The sequence below is a fragment of the Triticum dicoccoides genome, chromosome 7A (assembly GCF_002162155.2).
Source record: "Triticum dicoccoides isolate Atlit2015 ecotype Zavitan chromosome 7A, WEW_v2.0, whole genome shotgun sequence".
Taxonomy (NCBI): domain Eukaryota; kingdom Viridiplantae; phylum Streptophyta; class Magnoliopsida; order Poales; family Poaceae; genus Triticum; species Triticum dicoccoides.
The window spans coordinates 214,183,615-214,200,836 of NC_041392.1; positions in this window are offsets into that span (position 1 = coordinate 214,183,615).

A 17,222-nucleotide genomic window follows, 5' to 3' on the forward strand; every position below is an offset into this window, starting at 1 on the left:
AGTGTGTGGGGGTCCGTGCATGCATGTGTGCGTGTGTGTGTGTGTTTGTGTGTGTGTGTGAGAGAGAGAGATGGAATCTTAGTGTGTGTGGGGGGGTGCGTGTGTGTGTGTGTCGCGGGGTCCTCTGTGGCGGATGTAATTTAAGTGTGCATGGCTTCATCATAGAGAGGTGATGTGTATGGCAGAGGCCACCAACGATGGGGTGCTAGAGAGAAAATGCCCGTAGAGAGGGAAGAGAAGGTGTGTGCGCGTGAGAGGAGTCGACATCGAGAGAACGTGTTTGTTCAAGAGACACCGAGGAAGACTACTATATATCGATGGTGCATATAGGCGGGAATTAAACAAAGGGATGGTCTTATTGGTTTCGGGGATATAGGGGAAGAGTGAGAGGCGGGGGTAGCTAGAAGGAGATTGTTAAGTGTGAGTGTGTGTTTTACCTATCCAGGCGGAAGTTATGTGCACAAAACAGGAGAATGATTCGATGTGGCGTTAGGATTGAGGGTAATTTGGAGACATAGAGACCTTGAACGTGCATGTGTGAGAGGTATACATGTATACGTGGGATGTGTGTGTGTGCGCGCGCGCGCATGATCGACATAAAAGAAAGAAGACATAAGTCTTAAGATCAACGACATGGGAGAGACGGATCGGTATGACAATATGCATGCATGTGAGAATGCAGGGAAGAAGGCCCGACAATTGAGCATGTGTTTTTGTCTTTAAGAGATAGTGGCGTGGGCTGGAGCATGCATCTATGGCAAGCAGAGGGAGTGAGGTGCAACGATTGTGCAAAAGAGACCAACCTATAAATGCATATGTATGGAGAGACATATATAGTGTGGGTGATAGGAAGCAAGACTCTATGCGAGAAAGAAATGTTGACGGAGAAATACAGATAGATACAGAGATGGAGATGCTAGCTAGAGGGACATCCGCTAGTTTGGGTGTTGGAGATGACCGTTGGGTGGTTCAAAGGGTGAAGTTATATATGTGTGTGAGAAGGCACTTGACTGCATGTAGAGAGAAACATATATAGTGTGCGTGATAGGAATCAAGAGTGAGGGCGAGAAAGAAGGTTGATGGAGAAACAGATAAATAGAAAGATAAAGATGCTAGCTAGTGTGCGTTAGAGATAGGAGTTGAGTGGATCAGAAGGCTGGGTTATGTGTGTGTGAGAGAGAGATAGAGAGAGGGTGCATGTGAGTCACATACAAACAGATATCAGAGAGAAATGAGATCCAGAGAGACAGAGTTTTGTGTTTGCGAGAGAGAAAGATATTTCACAACGAGAGTGATAGCTAGAGAGACATACGAGGGAACGCAAGATATCTCTAGGGAGAGAGGGTGTGTGTGAGCGACATACAAGAGAACAATGGAGAAATATGAGACCCTGGGAGACAGAGTTTGTGTTTGTGTGTGAGAAAGAGATATTGAAGAGGAAGAGTCGTAGGTTCTCATATCTAAGCAGCGAAAGACATCTCTGTATGAGGGGTGTGCGAGTGGCACACATGGGAATAGTAGAGAGAAATGAGACCCCGGGAGACAAAGTTTTGTGTTTGTGTGAGAGAAAGAGATTCCACATGGAGAATCATAGTTAGAGACACATAGCAGGGAGCGATATATACTTAGAGAGAGATAGAGTGATGAAGGTCGAGGGAGAGAGTACCGTTAGTGTGTTACGAAGATAAAAGATCATTGTCGACATACAAGTAGCACGAGAGATACCTAAGAGACGATGAACGCGTATAGGTCCAGAGAGATAGTCCTATATAAGCATGAGTGATAGCTATATGAGACGAATATCTGGATTAAAGGGGATTCAAATATTTAAACTGGAGATCACGGCATCGATAATATCATAATGCAAATTGGTGTATCAACCATGCATATTCATTTGAATTTGGGCACACATGTAATGTTATATAGTTTATCAATATTGGTGATCCCTAGATTCTTCAATTACAAACAATGCATGGTTTATATGCAATTAATGTCTAAACGGGATTACACTATATGTTGCGTGTGTGAAACACATTATACATGTTTGAGAAGTAAAAAAACCCGCATGAAACACACATTAATTGGAGACAGTTAGCGAGGAATGCATACATTGGATTTCAACATAAAGTGGTTTCAAATATTTGAAAATCCAAATTGATGGATACAACCTTATGAATCTGAGATCATGCCATTTGTAAACCATATTTATGTATAAATGGTGTTGTGCTTTTGAAAGTATATATAAAAAATGATGTATATAGAATGTAATTCCAATTGAAAATGGATCCCGCCCAAAAAAATAGAATACAAACAGGATTCGAATTGAGTTGGCACGGTAAACGTGCACTCTACAAAATTTGAACGAAGCGGGGAAAGTCGCAGTAACCGCCCGAAACCAAAATCTGCGAGATGGAAATCACTACTGCCTATCCCTGCCATGCAAAGCCTATCTGCTGGATTTCTATAGGTTTCGATAGGGGTAGGTTTGTAATTTCACCCAAACGTGACGTAACCGCCTCTCACCCGGATTCATACACGATGGGTGCCAAAACACAGTGTGTCCTCGGCCAAAATCGACTCCCTCCCCGATTCATATTCATACACGGTAGGCGCCAAAAACAAACTCTCGTCGGCAAATATTCGGTGTATGCGAGATTACCGTCCTATCCCCAACCGACTAATGTTGCTGTGATGTAGTAGAAATTTGAAACGGGGGCTAAGTTTGTAAATTTCCTCGCATTTGAGACAAGCGCGCCCTAAATACATGGTTCCCCCCTTCCTCTCTACCTCCCTTTTCCCCATTCGTACTCCGTGGGCGCCAAAACACCCTCTCCACCGCACCCTCCTCCGTCCGCCGCCATCCGCCACCCCATCCACCACCGTCCTCCTCCACCATGTCGGGGCTGATACCCCGATGCCGCCGTCCATTACAAGAGATCGGCCTCTCTCATCCACGGCTTCGGACCGGGATCCTTGCATCCCGTCCTCTCGCTTCATCCCCGCCGTCGTCCACCTTGCCGGCGCCGCTCCTACTACAGTCTCGTCCACCGCGCCCCGCCGCCGCCGTCTACCCTCCTAGATCTGCTTCCATGCCGCCGACAGCCATCGCTACCACAGCACCGTCAAATTCTCAGCAGATGCGTACACGGCGCCGCACCAGAGGCGGTACTCTTTCGTATCTACTCAACTTATTTATCGCAGCAAGAAAATAGATCGCCACTGCTTTACTCTAATTTCTTGTCTTGGTTGCGAAGTTGCCTTTGTCCGGTTTGCACCTTCAGATCCGACATGCCATGCTCAACACTATACTCCCAATGCTTATGGTTTTCCCCTTTTATATTCCACACTAGTTAAATCAGAGTAGACTAAATTTTAAAATTGGGTCAGTCGATTTTTCGGAGTTCGCCGGTGCGATCGAAGGGGCTCGGGTGGTTGTGGGGCCTCACCGAACGAAGAAAACTCGACGTGGGTGGGGGTTAGGGCGGGGGTGGGGGTGGGGGTGGCGGAGGAGCACATGCGGTGGGGGCCGGTGGTCCGGCCGGCGACCCGTGCGGTGTTCTGTATGGGAAGAATCAGAGACGAAGAAGAAGAAGGTTTAGGAGACGTAGGATCTTCATCCAACCGCCTGAAATGGTCGAGAGACAGCTGGGAGTTGCATTCTTAATGCGCTCTGGTTCATCATGTGTGGGCACTGCGCAACCAACATTTTATTATCCAAAATCTGCTTACTCTTCTTTACCATGTTCCTCTTCCGTTCTTCTTTAATTCGTATTCTCTCTGTTCCTAAATACAAGTCTTTGTATAGATTCCACCATGGACTACATATGGAGCAAAATGAGTGAATCTACACTCTAAAATGTATCTGGATACATCTGTATGTGATCCATAGTGGAAATGTCTACCAAGACTTATATTTCGGAACAAAGGGAGTATGATAGTAGTACAGTATGTTCCTTGTACTGAAGATGAGCAGGGACATTTGTAGTGTAGAGGTCTATACGGTCGGTTGTGATGGACACTTTGATCCTCTTTGATTCGTAGGATCTTGTAAACATAGGAATATGATTTGTAGTGGCCTGCCCACTTGAATCCTATAAGAATAGAAAGGAAACGTGGGGAGCTGTGTCGCCTTTGAGAGTTACACTGATATTAATAGTACCGCACCTTCACTTGAAGAGAGCTGGTATCCGAAGCCTTTCTAGCCTTACTGGCAGTACTAGCACATATATTCCAGCAAGTTCCACTTTGCTGATTTTACTTTGATGCTTAAGGTTTTCCCGTTATATCTACACTATGATCTGTGTAGCTGCTTTGTGTCACACTAGTAGCAATCCACTCTTGAAGCTAAACACTACAATGACTTACAAAATTGGCACCAAGGCATTGAGTGCCATTCTGGATGCAATGAAACTCATACGCTCCCCACCTGTTGATTCTTGTTCAGAATATGATCCTAATGACTATTCTAACCTCAAGGAGTCAAAGGCAGATGGCCTGTCCTGTTCACCCATCAAGGTGCCTGTTCTAATTTGGCAATGTTTTATTGATTGTGGGTATCTTGCATATGTTGTCTTGCATTTCTTCTACTTTGTTGCACCGCCATCTACTTAGTTTACTCATCATATATGTCGAGATGCCATGCCCATCCATTATCAATACATATTCCATCTGTCATCATACCATGTTTTTCCACTCAAATGTTGTTCTTGTGCATCAGACATCAAAAAGGAAGAGGGTGATTGCCGAACCTGAAGGAGCACCAGCAAAGTCCTTGAAAAACGTGGTGGTGCCGGAGAAATCAGACAGCACCCCACTTATATTGGTTGTACAACCAGTGACACAAAACGTAGGACCGACTCCAGCAGACTATACCCATACTTCACTGGCCACACCACTAGCCCCACCACACAGGACCTGCACTCCAGCAAAAGGTATACCGATTTCATTTGCCATAGCACCAGTTGTACCACAGAAAAATCCCACTCCAGCAAAAAGTACAGCAAGTCCACCGGCCGAAGACCTATCCCAACTGCAGAGACGGCCAATTCCTGCAGATTGGAACCCCGTTCCATTTATTCCTAGTTTAAAAGACAATGCTTTCAATGTTGTTAGGGACTACGTGCATAGATTCCCATCATGGGAAGATTATTATGAAGACAAACACCATTTTCACATCTTCCTGTCCAACTTACGTGTAAGTGCTATTATTCATGGTTATTATTTTCCTATTTTCTGCTGATTGAACACATCAATGATTTACATTACATTGGTGTAACTAGGCGAGGGTCAATTTGGATAGTCATGACGAGCAAAGCTTGCTTGTGCTTTTCAAGGAAGCATTGCAGGAGTATTGGTGTTACCTGAGGAAATCACACTTTGATGGCAAGTCTATAAACGAATTTCTGGTGAAGTCTCCTGGGCTAAATTTAGAAGACATTGAATGGAAAAACCTTGTTATGCACTGGTCTCGTTCCCAGGATGAGGTACTGTCTATGAAATCACATGACAATTTGAACTTCTACTTTTCTGCATGTGCCTTACGGATCTTTTTTATAGGAAATCTGCTCGAAGAAGAATTCCGGTTTGACAAGAACGATAGGATATCGCAAATATGATGCCCGCTACTTTGCTCTTGTTAGTACCTGTTGTCCTGTATCACTGTACTTGAATACATACCTGGTTCATTATGTGACAGCAGTATGCATGATAGCTTGCTTAGCAATTGTTCGCTCCAAATTATCTGATCTATATGAATGGTTACATTAGTGTAGAATATATCCAATGCCAATGTTTTTTTAGCTCTGCATTGTTCTTGTAAGTACATGATGTCCTTTATCAGTGTACTTATAATGACAGGTAGTTGTTCATGTACCATCACTCTGCAGCTTATTTTCCTTTTCCCTCCATTTTCTACACATCAGATCTATATTTACTCTTACCATAAGGTTGGTACTGAAGAAGTTTAGCTGTGCATTGCTCTTGGTTGTACCTTTTGCCTGTATCATTGCACTTACATTTATAGCTACTTGGTTATGTAGCATCACTCTTCATCTTATCTTAAATATTCTCCATTTTTCGTATATTATCACATCTATATTTACTCTTAACAAAATGTAGAATAAAGGCAATGCTTTTGAAGAAGATTCTGTGGTAAACTTCTTGAATCCCCCCCCCCATCAGCATGGGCAAGGCCTTTATAGAGCCTGTCTTCACCAATAATGTAAGTTTTTCCATCTCAAGCCTTCAAACTTTGTTGTATATATTTGGTTAGGCATGACTGCAACAGCTGTTTATTTTTGGTGTTTGCATCAAATTGCTTGTTTAAAGTTTATTATGTAGTTCATAAACAAAAGTTTGTCCTTTCTCAATTTAAGTTTTCAGTTGTACAACCAAGTTCCTTCTTCATACCATGTAAATTAAACTATACAGAGCAAGTGATCTTCTTTTGCACTACATGTATGCTTCTGTTCTTCATCCGTAATCCAGTGGTGTGGTGAACCTACCCACTATAGCACAATGTCATATTCTGCAATGTCTTAACTATGAACAATGTCATATCATTCTACTATTATTTAAACAGTCTCTTTATTTGCCAATCTGAAATGGTATAAATTGACAGCACACTAACCAGTGATACTTATGAGTTCTTGATCTGTAATCCAGTGGTGTCGTGAAGCTACCAACTCCTTCACAATGCCATTTCCTGCCATGTCTTGACCTGAAAAATACCATATTGTGTTAATGCAATTTTAAACTGTGTCACTTTATTCGTCAGTAAGAAATGTGATGAATTGTCAGCACTGATACTTTTATGTGCAAAACCTGTCATCTGTCTGCTTATTTATCTTTCAGAGTGAGGAAGATATAAGTATTGAACCAGCGCAGTCTCATCATCTTGCTCAGCTGCTTGCGCTGCAGCTCCCCAGCAGGGCTAACCTTTCTTGAACTCTATTGAAGTGATGTCGGTTTTTTATATTATTTTGTTGGCGTGTTTATTTGCACTGGTGGCGATCTTTGATGCCCAGTGTATGTAATCTGCTGTCTGCTTGTGCTTTATTATCATAGTGGCGAACTTTGATGCCCGGTGGATGTAATATGCTGTAATTTCTTTATTGTATAGTCTATGTTTTTTCTTATTCACGATGCTGCAGTTATTTTATTGTATATATATCATGTCTTCACAGTAAACCGGCCAAACCGTAAAATTACGGGACATAATCGGGCCGTCATGCAATCACGATGTAGGTTGGACCTGAAATGTGTCGAACAGCTCACGGGCCGGCAGCAGCCCGAAATGGAACCCGACCCATGATTGTGCAAATCAAATCACGGGCTTTTAACAGGCCAAAATTGTCTCGGTCCTTGTTTGGCCCAATCAGATACCGGCTGCGAGCGGGCCGGATGCAAACCGGGCCGTAGTTAGGCCCAACTATATGATGGGCTTCTAACAGGCCGAAATGTTAAACGGGCCCTTAACAGGCCAAAACTAATATCAGGCCAAATTACTAAGTGGGCCTTTAGCAAGTGGGCCCAAAAGCATAGTGTCCAGTTGACGGGCCGAATCTGATATGGGCCATAATTGAGCCCAAAGCCTCTTAAAGGGTCGGACCTAATCTGGGTTGTAATTTGGCCCAGAACATGGTAGGCTTTTAACGGGCCGGATCTCATATGGGCCACTATTAGGCCCGGAGCATGGCACGCCATTAATGGACCGGATCAAATATGGGCCAGTATTTAGCCCAAAACATGGCAGTCAGTTAATGGGCCGGCCTACTAGGTTCCTCAAAATCTTGTGGGCCTACAGCTGGGCCGGCCCATTAATGTCGGGGAAATCTCGTGGGCCTTTAGCTGGGCCGTCCCATTATGATCCGCAAGAATCTTGTGGGCCTTTACCTGGGCCGGCCCATTATGGGACACAAAAATCTTGTGGGCCTTTACCTGGGCCGGCCCATTATGGCCCGCAAAACCTTGTGGGCCTTTAGCTGGGCCAGCCCATTATGGTCCACAAAATCTCGTGGGCCTTTAGCTAGGCCGGCCCATTATGGTCCGCAAAATCTTGTGGGCCTTCAGTTGGGCCGGCCCATTTAAACTTGATGGGTCGGTCCACGTGTCAACATATCATAGGTGCGTCTCGCCCATTGGATGACTGACACCTGTGCCAACGCGGACCTGACACATGTCTCCTCCAGCCATTGATGATTTTACACGTGGAAAATCCCCACTGGTCGGGGTTGTTAACGGGTTATAGGATCCAAAACCCGACCCGATAGCTTAACGGCGTTCCGTTACGGTGGATGCCACGTGTCGGTCACCCTTGACGAAAGCACTTATGTGACGCGCGATTTATCGTCATGGAAGTGGACACTTCCGTGATGATAATTTTGGTAATGTCATGGAACACTTCTACGACAGCACAGGTATGACTATCTTGATTCTGTCATAAAATCGTCATGGATGTACATGCATGACAAAAAACGCGACCTACTGTGACAAACACGTATCATCACGGAAGTGTATTTTTTGTAGTGGTTGTCGGTGCTCATACTTTTTCATTGTAATATCAATGCCAGTTTAATTTCCTTTTTATGCTTTCTTCTTGTGTGTTTGATAAACCTTAAGAAAAAAAATAGTTGTAGCTTTTAGTTAGTTTACTTTTCATGATGTAGTAGTATTAATTAAAAAGAAAACCCAAAAAGATTTCCCGTTCTTCTTTGCTTGTTGGGAGCTTTCCCGTGTAAATAGTTTTATTTCTTTTCTTGTTCTTTCGGGGTCAAGAGGAGAAGACCATAATGAAAATGTTAAAGTGGCTCTTATATGCATTATTGTTGATCTAACAAAGAGCCCATATTACCTTGTCTTCTCTCTTGAATTGAATGCTTGTAGATTCCAGCTTAGTCCAATGCACGTGCACTATTATTATTATCCACACTATTCGGTCGTGCAAGTGAAAGGAAATAATGATGATTATATGATGAACTTATTGAGATGAGAAAAGCTAGTATGAACTCGAACTCTCTTGTTTTTGTAAATATGATTAGTTCATCGTTCCTAATTCAGCCTATTATGAATAAACATGTTTGCAATGCCAATTAGAGATTATAGTTGCTTATGTCATGCTTAATTAGCTAGGAGTTTATAATGGTTTACCTCGCGTGCCAACATGCTATTAAAATGGTTGTGATGTGGTATGATAGGGTGGTATCCTCTTTTGAACGATTTGGGTGGCTTGACTTGGCACATGTTCACGCATGTAGTTGAAACAAAATCAACATAGCCTCTATGATATTTATGTTCATGGTGCATTATATCCTACTCATGCTTGCATTCGGTGTTGATTAATTTTAATGCATGTTCATGACTATTGTTGCTCTCTAGCTGGTCGCTTCCCAGTCTTTTGCTAGCCTTCACTTGTACTAAGCGGGAATACTGCTTGTGCATCCAATTCCATAAACCCCAAAGTTGTTCCATATGAGTCCACCATACCTACCTATATACGGTATCTACCTGCTGTTCCAAGTAAATTTGTATGTGCCAAACTCTAAACCTTCAAATAAACATTCTGTTTTGTATGCTTGAATAGCTCATCTATCAAATAGGGATGTCTGTATCTTCCATGCTAGGCGGGTTATTCTCAAGAGGAGTGGACTCCGCTCCTCACTCACGAGAAAGTCGCTGGTCACCGGGATGCCCAGTCCCATGCTTTATGAAAATCAAATCAAAATAAATGTAAACAAAACTCCCCCGGGACTCTTGTTAGTTGGAGGCACTCGTTGTTTCGAGCAAGCCATGGATTGATTCTTGTTGGTGGAGGGGGAGTATAAACTTTACCATTCTGTTTGGGAACCGGCTATAATGTGTGTAGCATGGAAGATATCGAGATCTCTCGGTTGTTATGTTTACAATGAAAGTATACCGCTCAAAATATTATTCATATCTATTTCAAAACCGAGCTCTGGCACCTCTACAAATCCCTGCTTCCCTCTTCGAAGGGCCTATCCATTTACTGTTATGTTGACTCATCATCCTCTTATTAAAAAGCACCAATTGGAGAGCACCGCCGTCATTTGCATCCATTACTGTTAGTTTACATTGAGTATGACTTGACTGGATCTCTTTTACCATGAATTACAATGTCTAGTCAGTCCTTGATCTTTAAAGGTGCTCTGCATTTATGTTTTGCGGTCTCAGAAAGGGCTAGCAAGATACCATCTTGTTATATCATATCATGATTCTTTTGAGAAAGTGTTGTCATCCGAGATTTATTATTATTGCTCGCTAGTTGATTATGCCATTGATATGAGTAAACATGAGACCTAAATGTTATTGTGAATATGGTTAGTTCATAATCTTTGCTGAAAACTTGAATGTTGGCTTTACATATTTACAACAACAAGAGCAAACAGATTTCTAAAAGTTTTTCTTCATCACTTTCAGTTTATCAACTGAATTGCTTGAGGATAAGCAAAGGTTTAAGCTTGGGGGAGGTGATACGTGTCCGTCGTATCTACTTTTCCAAACACTTTTGCCCTTGTTTTGGACTCTAACTTGCATGATTTGAATGGAACTAACCAGGACTGACGATGTTTTCAGCAGAATTGCCATGGTGTTATTTTTGTGCAGAAATAAAAGTTCTCGGAATGACCTGAAAATCAACAGAGAATTATTTTGGAATATATAAAAAATACTGGAAGGAAGATCCACGTCAGGGGGGCCTCCACATATCCACAAGGGTGGGGGCGCGCCCTACCCCCGTGGGCGCGCCCCCTGCCTCGTGGGCCCCCTGACAGTCCACCGACCTCAACCTTGACTCCATATATTCACTTTTGGGGAGAGAAAAAACAGAGAGAAGGATTCATCATGTTTTATGATACGGAGCCGCCGCCAAGCCCTAAACTCTCTCGGGAGGGCTGATTTGGAGTCCGTTCGGGGATCCGGAGAGGGGAATCCGTCGCCATCGTCATCATCAACCTTCCTCCATCACCAATTTCATGATGCTCACCGCCGTGCGTGAGTAATTCCATCGTAGGCTTGCTGGACGGTGATGGGTTGGATGAGATTTATCATGTAATCGAGTTAGTTTTGTTAGGGTTTGATCCCTAGTATCCACTATGTTCTGAGATTGATGTTGCTATGACTTTGCTATGCTGAATGCTTGTCACTAGGGCCCGAGTGCCATGATTTCAGATCTGAACCTATTATGTTTTCATCAACATATGAGAGTTCTTGATCCTATCTTGCAAGTCTATAGTCACCTACTATGTGTTATGATCCGGCAACCCCGAAGTGACAATAGTCGGGACAACTCCCGGTGATGACCGTAGTTTGAGGAGTTCATGTATTCACTATGTGTTAATGCTTTGGTCTGGTACTCTATTAAAAGGAGGCCTTAATATCCCTTAGTTTCCAATAGGACCCCGCTGCCACGGGAGGGTAGGGCAAAAGATGTCATGCAAGTTCTTTCCATAAGCATGTATGACTATATTCGGAATACATGCCTACATTGCATTGATGAACTGGAGCTAGTTCTGTGTCACCCTAGGTTATGACTGTTACATGATCGATCGCATCTATCATAATTCTCTATCACTGATCCATTGCCTACGAGCTTTCCATATATTATTCTTCGCTTATTTACTTTTCCGTTGCTACTGTTATCACCACTATAAAACACCAAAACAATTACTTTTGCTACCATTACCTTTTGCCACCATTACCACTACTATCATATTACTTTGCTACTAAATACCTTGCTGCAGATATTAAGTTTCCAGGTGTGGTTGAATTGACAACTCAGCTGCTAATACTTGAGAATATTCTTTGGCTCCCTTGTGTCAAATCAATAAATTTGGGTTGAATACTCTACCCTCGAAACGGTTGCGATCCCCTATACTTATGGGTTATCACTCCCCTAGGGCGCGCCATAGAGAGGGCCGGCCCCTCCCCTCCTCCACTCATTTATATACGGGGAGGGGTGATACGTCCATTTTACATCATGCTTTTATATCAATATTTATTGCATTATGCGATGTTATTACACACTATGTCACAATACTTATGCCTTTTCTCTCTTATTTTACAAGGTTTACATGAAGAGGGGGAATGACGGCAGCTGGAATTCGGGGCTGGAAAAGGAGCAAATATTAGAGACCTATTCTGCACATCTCCAGAAGTCCTGAAACTCCACCGGAATTATTTTCAGAATATATAAAAAATATTGGGCGAAAGAAGTACCAGAGGGGGGCCACCCACCGTCCACGAGGGCGGGGGGCGCGCCCTACCCCCCTGGGCGTGCCCCCGGCCTCGTGGGCCCCCTGGTAGCCCTCTGATGCCCATCTTTCACTATATGGAGTATTTCATCGAGGAAAAAAATCATAAGCAAGCTCACTGGACGAAACTCCGCCGCCACGAGGCGGAACCTTGGCGGAACCAATCTAGGGCTCCGGCAGAGCTGTTCTGCCAAGGAAACTTCCCTCCGGGAGGGGGGAATCATCACCAACGATCCTCTCATCGGGAGGGGGTCAATCTCCATCAACATCTTCACCGGCACCATCTCATCTCAAACCCTAGTTCATCTCTTGTATCCAATCTTTGTATCCAAACCTCATATTGGTACATGTGGGTTGCTAGTAGTGTTGATTACTCCTTGTAGTTGATGCTAGTTGGTTTACTTGGTGGAAGATCATATGTTCAGATTCATTATGCATATTAATACCCCTCTGATTATGAACATGAATATGCTTTGTGAGTAGTTACGTTTGTTCCTGAGGACATGGGAGAAGTCTTGCTATAAGTAGTCATATGAATTTGGTATTCGTTCGATATTTTGATGAGATGTATGTTGTCATCCCTCTAGTGGTGTCATGTGAACGTCAACTACATGACACTTCACCATTGTTTGGGCCTAGAGGGAGGCATTGGGAAGTAATAAGTAGATGATGGGTTGCTAGAGTGACAGAAGCTTAAACCCTAGTTTATGTGTTGCTTCCTAAGGGGCTGATTTGGATCCATATTATTCATGCTATGGTTAGGTTTACCTTAATACTTTTGTTGTAGTTGCGGATGCTTACCAAGTAAGGGCAGTACCCAAGCACCGGTCCACCCACTTATCAAATTATCAAAGTACCGAACGTGAATCATATGAACGTGATGAAAACTAGCTTGACGATAATTCCCATGTGTCCTCGAGAGCGCTATCCTTTATATAAGAGTTTGTCCAGGCTTGTCCTTTGCTATAAAAAGGATTGGACCATCTTGCTGCACCTTATTTACTTTCATTACTTGTTACTCGTTACAAATTACCTTATCACAAAACTATTTGTTACCGATAATTTCAGTGCTTGCAGAAAAAACCTTGCTGAAAACCGCTTATCATTTCCTTCGGCTCCTCGTTGTGTTCGACACTCTTACTTACCGAAAAGGCTATGATAGATCCCCTAAACTTGTGGGTCATCAAGACACTTTTCTGGTGCCGTTGTCGGGGAGTGAAGCGCCATTGGTAGGTGGAATTTGGTAAGGAAAAATTTATATAGTGTGCTGAAATTTACTGTCACTTATTACTATGGAACATAATCCTTTGAGGGGCTTGTTCGGGGTATCTTCACCCCAACCAGTAGAGCAAAGAGTTGCTCCTCAACCTACTGAACCTACTTAAAATGTTTACTTTGAAATTCCTTTGGGTATGATAGAGAAACTGCTAGCTAATCCTTTCACAGGTGATGGAACATTACATCCCGATTTGTAGCTAATCTATGTGGATGAAGTTTGTGGATTATTTATGCTTGCAGGTATGCCCGAGGATGTTATCAAGAAGAAGGTCTTCTCTTTATCTTTGAAGGGAGAGGCATTGGCATGGTTTAGGCTATGTGATGATATTGGAATATGGAACTACCAACGATTGAAATTGGAATTTCATCAGAAGTTTTATCCTATGCATCTTGTTCATCGTGATCATAATTATATATATATAATTTTTGGCCTCGCGAAGGAGAAAGCATCGCTCAAGCTTGGGGGAGGCTTAAGTCAATGTTATATTCATGCCCCAATCATGAGCCCTCAAAAGAAATGATTATCCAAAAGAATTATGCTTGGCTTTCTCTCAGTAATCGCTCCATGCTCGATACTTCTTGTACTGGAACTTTTATGATGAAGACTATTGAATCCAAATGGGATTTATTGGAAATAATTAAACGCAACTCTAAAGATTGGGACCTCGGTGAAGGTAAGGAGTCAGGTATAACACCTAAGTTTGATTGTGTTAAATCTTTTATGGATATCGATGCTTTCTGTGAATTTAGCACTAAATATGGACTTGACTCTGAGATAGTAGCTTCTTCTGTGAATCCTTTGCTACTCATGTTGATCTCCCTAAGGAGAAGTGGTTTAAATATAACCCTCCCATTGAAGTAAAAGTAGTTGCACCTATTAAAGTTGAAGAAAAGACTATCACTTATAATGATCCTATTATTCCTACTACTTATATTGAGAAACCACCTTTCCCCGTTAGAATAAAGGATCATGCTAAAGCTTCAACTGTGGTTAAAAGTAATATTAAGACACCTAAACCCCCTGATCAAATTCAAGTTGAACCTAGTGTTGCTATGGTTAAAGATCTCTTGGCCGATAATATTGATGGGCATGTTATTTACTTCTGCAATGAATTTGCTAGAATTGCTAGACCAGATACTAAAAATAAACATAGACCTGTTGAGGGAGTCCTGGATTAGGGGGTGATGGGGTCATGTACCTAGGGTAGGGTCATGAACCTGATCTAAGTACCTTGCCCAAGAACACCCTTAGAAGAGGTCGCCTTCCAGTCGACCAACGAGGGACTCACTCGACTGACTTGAAGGACTCGACCACGAAGACTCACTCGACCACCAGAAGGTCAAGAGGCACTCTGCACTGCAACGGCCTGTAATTAAGTAGACTTTATGATAGTAAAGACACTTTATGTGGGGCGTTACCAGTAACGCCCCGGACTTAACTCACCTTAAACCCTCTCCTACATGGGCTGACTGGGGTCCTGGCGCACTCTATATAAGCCACCCCCCTCCACAGGTAGAGGGGTTCGGCACCTTGTAACTCATATACTCATAATCCACTCGACCGCCTCCGGGCTCCGAGACGTAGGGCTATTACTTCTTCCGAGAAGGGCCTGAACTCGTACATCCCTTGTTTTTACAACCTCTCCATAGCTAGGACCTTGCCTCTCCATACTTACCCCCCACTCTACTGTCAGGCTTAGAACCACGACAGTTGGCGCCCACCGTGGGGCAGGTGTTTTAGCGATTTTGTGGAGAAGTTGTGATTCTTCCGAGTACTTTCATCATGGTGGCTGCTGGAGTTTTGGTCGAGGGTCGAGAGATCCGTCTCGGCACTCTCACCTTCATCGCCGACGACTCCGCCTGGCTCCAGGAGGCTCCACTCGACGTTGATGCGCTCCCCGTCCGCGGTGCGACGCATTTTCGCGCATATGTCCGCGGCGTTCTGCTGCGGCAACCGTCGACCCCGTATCGGTCGACTCCTCCGTCGTCCACCCTCCCGGTCTCCCGCCAGCGCAAGCGCTCGGGCCGGTCGAGGCTTCAGCGATGGGTGAGGCACGCGGTGGCTCGCCAGTCGGCCACCACCCAAGTTTCGGCAATCGAGCCCGACGAATCTCTCTACGGCTTGTTCGATCTGTCGACTGGCTCCGTAGAGACTGCATCCGACTGCGATAGCAGTGATCCAGCGGCGGAAATCCTGATGGTCGACGGGCCCCGCAGTCCCCCTGGCTTCGCCCGTGATGGTGGGGCAGGCGACGGAGGCGACCCCGCACGAGGCCACGAAGAGTACCAGCCCGAGCCACTCGACTCTCTGCAAAGAGAGGAACTTCGCCGCAGGAACGTGGATGCCCTGCATACTCCCATCGCAGGAGAAACCCCCGAGGCTCGTGCCTTGGAGGAGGCACGTCTGGCCAATTTGGCCGAACGCACTCGACTGGAGAATCTTCAGCGAGCACTCGACGAGCGCGCGCGGCAACGAGTTCCCGACACCAGTCGACGTCAACTCTTCCCGCCGACTCAGGTATATCGAACCCCAATCCAGAATTTAGCAGCTGCGACCCGTATAGCAGAGTCCATCCAGCCTTCTCAGTCGGAAGCTGGAAGAGGCTTGATGCAGATCAGGGATCTGCTCCGGGCAGCAGGAGACCAGAATTCAGCTGTGTCGCAGTCGCGCAACCGAATTCACAGTCGATCCGTCGCTGCGGATACGGTTCAGTCGGCTCATAGCCCCAGATCGCCTCCACTGCGTGAGGGGCACGAGAATCGGCGAGGCCAATATGGTGATCGACTCGACCGAGATGATAGGCGTCGAGTACCCAATTCCCCTCCGAGGGGTGGGTCTTACGCTCCTCGGCAGCAAGATGACAGGCGTCAGTTCAGTACAGGGCGAAGGGTTCCAATCGACCCCAGAGAACCAGACTTCGATGCGCGATCCATTATCGTGCAAGGTTTGGTCGACCGGAACAGAGCCCATCGAGGCGGACTCGACAGAGATGCACCCACAAGCAGTCGAGTGCATGTTTCTGGTCCTGAATGTTTCAGCAGAGCTATCAGAGCCGCAGTTATCCCTCCCAATTTCAGGTTGGCAACAGGAGTCAGCAAGTTCACTGGTGAGTCTAAGCCTGAAACTTGGCTTGTGGACTACCGAGTGGCAGTTCAGATTGGTGGTGGGAACGACGAGGTGGCCATGAAGCATTTGCCCCTCATGCTGGAAGGTTCTGCCAGGGCATGGTTGACTCAATTACCTCCTAGCAGCATTTACACTTGGGAAGATCTGTCCCGAGTGTTCATCAGAACGTTTGAAGGAACTTGCAAGCGACCAGCTGGACTGACAGAGTTGCAAGTCTGCGTGCAGAAGGCCAATGAGACTCTCAGAGAGTATATTCAGAGATGGATCACTTTGCACCACACTGTGGAGAATGTGTCTGATCATCAGGCAGTCTGCGCCTTCAAAGATGGCGTCAAGAACAGAGAACTGAGTTTGAAGTTTGGTCGAACCGGTGACATGACCTTGAGTCGGATGATGGAGATTGCTACCAAGTACGCCAACGGCGAAGAAGAAGAAGACCGACTCCGAAGCAGCAAGCACAAGCCGAGTCAGTCGGAAAAAGGAAACACCAGTCGGAAACAGAAGCGGAAGGCTGAACCGGCAGCTCCTGGAGAGGCTCTGGCCGTGACTCA